Raw genomic sequence first — 10,289 nt, forward strand, 5'->3', positions numbered from 1 at the left:
TGTCCAAGGACCGAACCCTGTGGGACCCCACTTCCCACACCCTTCCAGGTCAAAACCGACCCATCCACCACGACTCTCTGGGTGCGGCCCTCCAGCCAATTCGCCACCCACCGGACTGTGTAGTCATCCAAGTCACAGCCTCTTAACTTGTTCACCAGTATGGGGTGGGATACCGTATCGAAGGCCTTCCTGAAGTCTAAGTATACGACATCCACCCCTCCTCCTGTGTCCAGGAGTTTCATAACCTGGTCATAAAAAGAGACTAGATTGGTCAGGCACGATCTGCCTGCCACGAACCCGTGCTGGTTTCCCCTCAGCATAATTTGTCCTGTCGGGCTCTCGCAAATGCGAGCCTTGATAATTTTTTCAAAGACTTTGCCAAGGATGGAGGTGAGACTGACTGGTCTATAGTTGCCCGGGTCCTCCTTCCTCCCCTTCTTGAAAATGGGGACCACATTGGCCCTTTTCCAGTCCTCCTGGACCTGGCCCGTGTGCCACGAGCGTTCAAATATTCCCGCCAGTGGCTCTGCAATTATGTCGGCCAGTGCCTTCAGCACCCTCGGATGGAGTTCATCCGGGCCTGCCGACTTAAAGGCATCCAGTTCTTCCAAGTGAGGTCCCTTCCAACCCTAAATTTCTACGATTCTGTGATTCTGATGTTAAGTCCAGATATGCACACCTCAGTTTGTAAGAGCCAGTTTTGCAAATGGCATAATTAATTTGCGACATTGTTTTGGTATCAAAGATGGAGAAAACCCTGCAAAACAGGCAAAAATCAAGGCATGGAAGAGAAATCAAGCAAGAGCTAAAGTAACCCTATTAAGCTATTGCATGTAGCCTCTGAAGGGTTAACCTGCAGACATGGGGTCCTGTTTTGGATATCACTTACCCCATTGCCCTGGTGCTACTGCAGCCTCCCCCTTAATCCTCCAACTGCCTGCCCCTGTCCCTGGGGGTAGGGTAGTGTAACCTGTGGGGCTGAGGGACCCTGCAGCTGGAGATGTGAGGGGACCTAGGTGTGGGTAGGGTGCTGTAGAGGATACCTACTACACAGAATTGGAGGGAGCATTTTTATGGTGCAGCATGGGGGCACCCACTGCCCAGAGGGTGGTCCGTGTAGCATGCAGCCTGTGGGGAGGGGGAAGGGTGTGTTAAAGGCTGTAGCACAAGACTAGGAGGGATCTTGGGGTGAAACTGTTATCTAATGACAGAACTATTGATGTCAATGGGATTAAGGTCACCTTTAGATTCTTTTCCCAGATTTTCTGGTCTCAGCCCTGCACACATTTTCTCTTCCATGCATATTTAACCTTGAGCAAATCACCCAGCTATGGGCCTCAGGTTCCCCACTGTTGTAATCCTTCCTTTCTACCATTAATTAATGTAAGGAACACATGTGTGGTTCCTTGAAATAAAGGGGCAGTAGGATAAAGCATACTCTAAAAAAAACAACCTAACAGGCAATCCAGATGGATAACAATAAAACATGTTTTTCTATAGTGAAACATGCTTTTCTAGGGATGTGTCTAAAGAAACAATATTATTTATATAAGTTTGCCCTATTTTTTAAAAGAATATTCTATCACCAATGTGAAAAGTTTAGAGCCTCCTTCAGAACATGCTGCATATAATCCAAAGCTAAATTGTAATGGCCTATTGTACACCTGCATTAACGCAGGGAAAATGAGCAGAGAACAGAACCCTTTTGAAAACCCATTTGGGACTTCTCTTACAACCTGGTTGTTGCTATATTTCCCCAAGGCACCACATTTGTTGAGTCTGTAGGGCTGTAAATGGGAGTGCAGCAGGAAATAATGTTGATATTTTGTAGCTTTCTGCAATTCACGCAGCCGAGGTTAAAAAAAAAAATTGTATAGAGAAGGAGAGAAAAATCTGAATTTTTTTCAAGACTTGTCCCAAGGCTATGAGCAAGCTGGCATTAACATGGTTCTATGTGCTGTTCTGCATATGCCTCAAAAATGGGGGCAGGGAAGTAACCCTTGAGGAAAAGAACAAATTATAGCCCATATTCCACCCACAGGTTTTTTTCCCATTGATCTCAATGGGACTAACCTATCTGAGTAGTGAGAGGATTTGGTCATGCATATGCACACCCACATAATGGACAGTAGTACAAGAAGGATTCCTCTTGAACAAATTTGTATGTATAGTCTCTCTCTAATTCTCAGATGAGCACACGTCTTACAGAAAATGCAGCTAGACGCATCAGATGGATGTTTTTTGAAATGTTGATTGATACTTCTTTAAATAGATTCTGGCTGTGGAATAGAGTCCAACCAGGCAAAATGTTTCTAAAAAGCAAATGCATCTGAAAAGGTAAAGAGCAGCGAAATGTAACTGGAAGTCATGTAAGGTCCTGTCTCCTTTGTATTTTCACATTGTCAGAATTAAAATGTACTCAGAGACCTGAATGAATGAATTCAGGAACGCTGACATTTTCCCATTTCAGGAAAACAAACTGAAATGGTTCTCAGAGGATCCTTGTAAAAACCATTTGCAACATGCTTAATCATAGGCAGCATGAGGTACAGAAATTCCAGCGCTGTGCCTAGGGAGTAACGCTCATGTCATGTTTTCCTTGCCCTTTTATACACTGACTCACAGGCTTACTTTCATATTACTTCCTAAGCACTACACTGCTACTTTATTATACTTAAATTGTCGCAGCAACACCTGAAGAGTATGAAATGACAATGAAAGATATGTGGGAGCCCATTCCCTGGCGTATGTTCCAAACAGCACAATCGATAGCATTATTTACATGACCGCTACATGAATTTTCAAAAGGGATTCAAAATTCTGAGTACCTTAGGTTTTGGGTGTTCAATCTGACCTATGTGAAACCTGACTTTCAGAGACGCTGAATGTAGATTTCAGTTAGATTTGTAATTTCTCAGCATATTTTAAGGCCAAGCTATGGATAGGTGTCATGTGATTGGTCAGGTGACTGAGGCCAAGTCTCTAGCCTGCTGGTCTTATTTGTCACACCTTTCAATACATCACACAATGAACCCTTTTTGGAAAATCTTGAAAAATTCTCTCACTTCTATCATTTTCATTCTCAAGTCAAAATTATGACAACTCTTTTTTAATATTACAGTGTTTTCTGTTCCATGTGACAAATACTCACATGGTTATCTGACTTTCAGTTACTGCACTTAAAAGTAATTTAATCCATTTGTAAAACATCAATTGCCTAGAACCTAAGCACTATACAATAAAATGTATACAGAATGTGTTTAAAAGCTTTGAAAGACATGTCTGTCAAAAACAGTATGGGACATCAAGAGATGTCTGATAAATGACTGCCCCTGCCAAGGCAGCATATCCCATCTAACAAGTGGGTTGGGAAATCAAAAATCTTATTGCCTAATTCAGAATCTATAGGGAACAGCTAAGTTCCCTGTTCTCAAAAATGGGCACAACTACACTGAAGCGAAGAAGGTGCATCTGCTTGAGAAATATAGAACATAGAACTGGAAGAGACTTCCTGGGTCTGATCCCCTGTTACTTCAGGTAACCATGTAATTTAATCACTCTCATACACCTATCAAGCTCTATCTTAAAACTGGTAAGCTTGTTTGCTACACTGTTCTCACTGGAAAGTTGCTTCAGAAGGTTAGACATTTTCTAATTTCCAGCTTAAATTAATTCATGGTCAGTGGACCACTGTTTGTTCTTATGCCAACAGTGTCCTTTAGCATAATAAGCTTTTCTCCTTCACTAGTGTTTATCCCCATGGTGCATTTTCATTAAGCATACTACCTCCTCTCAGCTTTAGCCTGGCTCTTTTATCTTCCTCTTGGATGGTAGCTCTGCAATCCTCTGACCATCCTCATGGCCCTTCTCTGGACCTATTTTAGTTGGAATTTCAGCTTTTTTGAACTTGGGTTACCAGACTTCTGTCCTGTGTTCCAGATGAGGTCTCATCACTTGCCTCACACAATGATATCAGTATTCCTCTATTTCCGCTAGAAATACCTCTCCTGATGCATCATTTCACTTTTTCACAATGAACTTGGTCCAGAGTTACTATTTTATATTTAAACTTGCAACTTGGAGTTTTTGAAAAGGAAGCTAGCAAAGAACTCTGATACATCTTGATAAACAGAAGATAGAGCAAGGAAAATCTTCAAACGTGATTCAATATGCAAGATTCAGTTCTTTCTTAATGAGAGCTTTGGTTTAGGAACAGCAAATTCTGCATCTGTGCAGGGGCTTGGATTATATGACCTTTGAGGTAACCTCCAACCCTGTGACTCTATGATTTGAACAAATTGATCCAAGACAGGCCCATAATAGAATCATATTAAAATCGACCACTTCACTGGAGCTGCCAATGGGTAAATTTGTTCTGTATGCTGATATTAATCTTAATGTCAACACTCTTTTTTCTCAGGCAGGGTTACTAAGTGGACTACTTGCAATAGACTACTAAACACATGTACAGTGAATAATAATTTTAAGTGACCCTAAATATATTAAACTCTGGTTCTATAAAAACTAGATTTAATTTAATTCAAAATCGAATGTTGCTTTAACATTGTAGTAAGCTGTTTCACCAGTAGATGGTGCAAATCATCTTGATTTAGCTTCAGAATGTTATAATAGGGAATAAATTGAGTAAAAAACCGTTTGAACTTGCATTAAAATTCATTTTAATGAATGTACACATTTATAAACTGAATGTTGATATTTAAAATATATTTTGTATGGTATTGCCATCAATGTGCTTCTCTTTGCTCTTTCAGCAAATCTAGAGTGAACTCACAAATCTTTAATCAGGTAAAACTCCCAATGAAGTCAAGAGGTCCAGTTCTATGCTTCTGTACGTGAATTGATAGTCAGTTTTCTTTTCTGCAGTGGAAAAGCAGATACTGTGCATCTTACATTTGAGCTGATTTAAATACCAAATGGTTCAATGTTTCATCCACCAAAAAGATGTCTTTAAATCCCACTGCTTTAAACTTTGCAAAAGTGCTCTGCTCATTGCAAGAGGGAGCTCTAACCTGATAGCCCACATTCTGCAAACAAGCCAAATAAAAGTGATTCAGGTAGAATTTATGCATAATTTACATTTTCACCTGAATTCACCTGTAGAATTTATGCATAATCCATCCCCACCTGCGTAGATACAGTTGTGTGGGGAAACCTAGTCCTGGTCATAGGACAGATAAGGCTTTACATCCCACATTGCAGCCATGAGGCAGAGCAACTGTGCAGCATAGCATTTCTTGCAATTTATGGGTTGTACAGTAGCAGGGGCTACAGCCTGACTTTTTTCTTTGTGTGGCGTTTGACTATAGAAGCCTGGGAGCTTACAGTTATACCAGCTGCATCCCTGCCCTTTTCTGGGACTTAACCCTCTACCCTTCTGCAAAGCAGTACAATCTGACTTCTTTCATCTCTTAAATAACACCTGTTCTCTTGGTTGATTTTTGTCTCTCCTCTGTATTTTCTGCAGTCTTCCTAGCCTGTCCCCTGCAGAGCAACACCACAGAATAGCTTTTTAGGCTTTTTGAGCCTAAGAATAGGATTTGTCCCTAATGGGCATAATACACATACATTTATTTAACAGTCATTTTTAAAATGAAGAACATAATGAAAGAAAAGATACCCAGAAGTGTTAATTCATCCTATTGAAAAATACACTGTGTCAGTTTAATAGGTTTAATTAGATTCTGTTAGTTAGTGAATGCAAGATTCAAAATCAACCCCCTGTCTTATAAAAGATCAAAAATAACTGGATGACAAAAGGCAGAAGGCTTTGTGAGAAGGGCTGGATTCATATAATCTTGAAACAACAATGTTTTATAAATTGAAAAGCAAACCAGCTATTTAGTCTTAAGGAAAAAAGAAAAGTGACCATTTTCCTTATAAATAAGGTTGCAAATAATCCCTGAATTGAACAGGTTTAATATAATATTAAATCTGACATTTATCAAGTTATATACTGTCAAAGAGAAGGTTTATTTACTAATTGAAAATGGCACATGATATTGTATGCTAAAGGAAAACCTGAAGAATCTTTAACTTTGAGTTTATGGGCATGTCTACATGTCACCCTATGGTCACGTAGCATGCTATGTCACTGTACAGTGCACTATGGCACTGTAGTGATCACATGGGTCTACACGTGATCAGCAGCTACGTCACTGTAGCAGTGCGCTCCCCCGCACTGTAACAGCAAATGTAACAGCAAAATTTAACTGTGCACCATGTGCATGGCACAGGACAGGTTACTGTGACATGCTTTAGTGCTTCTAAAAGAAAGTACTAAAGCCCGGTGCTGTAGCAACATTGCTGTACGGCAACATGTAGATGTACCCTATGTGTAATTTGAGCATTTATACACCATATGTATGTGCAAATTTTGTTTTTTTACTCAGGCAATGCCACTGATGTTAGTGGAGAAAAGAAGATAGAATTTGGGCCATCTATGTGGGAAATAAACTGAGATTTTTCAGTTTGAAAAGTCTTGTTTTCCATCTACTAAATGGCTGTAGAGAGACATGTAGGAAAAATTCTGCATGCACTCCATGCTGCTGTTCCTTGCTCTACGGCTGCTCCTTTTGGAGTGATACAGTGATACAAGGAAATGTTGAGGCTCGATAGGGGAGTGCTCCTTAGAATTATTTTCTGTTTGTCCATTGTCCAGAACTCCAACCCAGAGGATTCACAGATACAGCCTTGAAGCAGCAGCAAAGCTATTCTGTTGGTATTCCATGACTTTGGGAGAATTACTCTGACTCTAATAAAATGTTGAAAGTTTGTTATAAAAAGAGCTTTTAATTTAAGAGAAAAGTAACACACCCACTATAAGAGGTAAATGGCTTAGTTGTAAATTCCTTTGGCGGTGGCTAGATGGCAGTAGAACATACCTGTGTGTTGCTATGCTGATGTGAGTCTGTTCTGCTAAATCCCTTCTGAGACTTTGTTTGGCTGCTGCTTGGAAAGTACAGCCAAACAGTGATAATATAGACATTTTAATCGATGGAGCCCTAAACAGTATTGCTGTGACTGGGTTTCACGGGTGATAAAAATGACTTCCCCCACTCACAAAATGTAGCTTGTCTGTACATTCTTCAAACTCGTAAAGCTTGTTGTCTTTAGGCATGTTGTCCTCGTACTTTAGGAATGAAGGGGACTGTGGAAATTGGTGTTTGTATGTAGTAGGTGTAGATAATATAGAAAGACTGACATAGGTGAGATGAGATTTAACGATGGGACCAGGCCTGAGTCCAGAATCTGGGTATTTCTGTTAAGATTGATGTTAAATGCTGATCATACATAGGGAAAAACATGACCCATGCCCTATAAGGATTACATTGTAAATGGAGAGAAAAAACCACAGACAAAAAACTGCCTTGGAAGATCATCAAAGAATTGTAATTACTCTTTTATTGGTTGTGTAACAGCACATCTGACTGCACTGGCAGGCATGGTGAGAGGCAGTATGTTCGAAGGAGGGATTATAATGAAAAGAGGGTGGTTGCCTTTCCTTGGGCTGGAAGGAGTTTCGGGTCTGAGGGATGGCATGGACATTGATATAGTGAGGGAAATAGAGCAGTGGTGCCTGAGGCACTGGCACAGTGAACCGAGTGAGAAAAAGAGTAGGAGGAAATGAGAGTAGAGGTGTAGGCAGGGGCAGACTTGTGCTGGGCCTTGAAGGGTTTCTCTCCCCTCTGTTATTTTTTGAATGCAAATACAGACTTGCCTAATCTTCCATATGGAATGCAAATACCAGGGTTTTTCTCTCTCTCTTTTTTTTTTTGGATGACAGCATCTAAAATCACTGGTTGTGTTCTCCCCTCATTACTGCTGTACATCCATGAACACTGGGTTGAAGTTGAAGTTGAATTTACTCAGTCATACATGCTGAATGTTTCCCATACCACTGGGGCTAAGCATGGATTGTAACCCCATGTGCAGACACATACATACTTTCCATGCATCCACCTTGATTCAAGTAGTCCGATCATAATGCTTTTTCTGCACCATTGTATCACTGTGTTGCAGGTGCCAGATAAGTACAGGTATCCATGGAATAGTTATAAGCAAGTCATGTAACTTGAATAAAGATGGAAGTACAGCACAGGTGAATTTGACTCTTATTGTTTCTGAGGACCAACAGGTACAGAGGAAACAGGATATAGAGTTATGAGGCACAAGTGTTAGTGTTAAATTTCCCTTTTGGCAGTTGGGTAGTGGGTAAGCTCTTCTGGACCTCTCTCAGAGAGCACAGTCAGATTTAGCACTTGGGCCAGGTACAGAAGTTACACTTATTGGGTGGTAGGCATGCAGAAAGCGCTTTACAGCTGTAACTGAACAGACAGTCAGGGCACAAAGAGCGCTGCAAAAGTGGTGGATCCCGCTCTAAGATAACAAGGTGAATTTAGTTATTTAGGTTGTTTAACTTAGTGTGCTGGAATTATCCACTTAATGCTGTAGTTGTAATTTTTTTCTAAATTGTTAGTTTTGTTATTAATGATTGCTATAATGTTTTCTTGTTTGTTTATGTATTTATTTTTTATATAAACTGGTTGTATATAATAAAGAATAATGTGTTCATTGGGTTCAGAGTGAATTCCTGGGCAGTGAGGGTTAGGCGCACACTTCTCTACAGGACACCTCAGTCAGTAGTCTGCTTGAGGGGCTCCCAGGGCTACTGGCACCCCACAGACCCAAAATATGGTGCATCCCCTGGCCTTAGCATGTCAGCATTGTTACAATTAAATGAGAGAAAGAGAGCTCATTTACTGAATGTGGGCAAAGAGTATCTTAAAAGTCCTGGTATGTATTAGCTGGAAGAGTGTTTCTCACAGATGCAAGCAGGAAGTTGTTTTCAGTCTTGTCGGCTTTCACTGAGCATGGATCCATCACTTGGCAGGCGTATGGTTGGGTGCAGAATGATTTCTCTGTCCTTCCTAGGTTGCATACCTTGCTGGCAACTCTGTTTCGTTTTTATACAGTTTAACTGTATAGCTTCAAAGCATTCCTTCTTGATAGTTTGATTAAAGTCCGAACAAAGCAGGTATGCAGGGACCATTACATTACAATTGTTAATTGCTAGGATCCTGTTTAGGAGTGTTTAGGGGTGAAACTTGTTTTTGCAACCTTTTGATTACTCCAGAGGTTGTACTTCAATCTAATGGGATGCGTCTTGATTGACTGAACAGAATACTTTGGGGCATCAATTGCAGGATGCTGTCTTTGGGTAGTTATTTTAACAAACGAGCAGAATTTACAATATTCTGCATTGATTACAGGACAGTTTTAGGTAATTGTTAAACAATAGTCTGCACCAGTAATGGTCTAGGGAGAAATTTGTAAAACCTCACACCTAGCACAGGAGATGAACTCAGTTGGGATTGCTCTATTTTGCATGGTCCCAGTCATGATCTTGCATTCTTCTGCAAGATGCACCATTATTTTAATTTGGTCATTTAAATTTCATGTGTCGGTCCAGTCAAGCTTTCAGTCATCACCAGCTATGACACCTCTGAGCGGCATCAGTGCCGCTTCCTGCAGGGATACTGGTGCTATCCTGGGTTGGGGTGGTAAGGCACGCTGCTCCCCCCTCCCCCCCCACTACCATGGAAAGCCCTGTTCCATGGATTCCTCCCTTGGGCGACATGCCTGAGAGTCCCGGGGGGGCAGGGCAGTGGCTGGATGGTGGCCATGGAGGAATGCTTTACACCAGAGGTAGGCAACATTTTTTGGCTGGAGCGCTGAAAAACACCATAATGCCTACCTCAGAAGGTGCCAGAGTGCCGGCATGGCAGAAAAACAAAATGAGAGCAAGGGGTACATGGCAGGATTCCCTGCTTGTGACTCTTGCCTCTGCCCCCCAGCCCTGCTGCCCCTTGCCCCCCACCCAAAGCCCCTGTCCCCCAGCCCAGGCTCTGTGCCTGCCAGCAGCTACCCCAGATCTGGGGAGCTGCTGGGGGCCCGGCTCGTCCCAGCAGGGATTGCAGCATCCCAGGTGCCTGCTGGGAGTAGCCTGGGCACCTGGCTGGCAGCAGCTCCCCAGAGCTGGGACTGGCTGCAGCCGGGAGGCTCCAAACAGCTGTGCCGGGCTCATCACCTCTGTGCCTGGAGCTGGGGAGAGACTGGGGCTGCACTGCCTCAGGCCCTGCCCCCACCTCCCGCTCCAAGGTGCGCCTGCACACACCGGTGCAGAGCTGATGCCAGAGCCTGGCACAGCTGTTTGGAGCCTCTTGACTGCAGTTGGCCCCGGCTCTGGGGAGCTGCGTCGCTGCCCAATG

Source organism: Alligator sinensis, unplaced genomic scaffold (genome assembly GCF_000455745.1).
Source record: "Alligator sinensis unplaced genomic scaffold, ASM45574v1 scaffold47_2, whole genome shotgun sequence".
NCBI lineage: Eukaryota > Metazoa > Chordata > Crocodylia > Alligatoridae > Alligator > Alligator sinensis.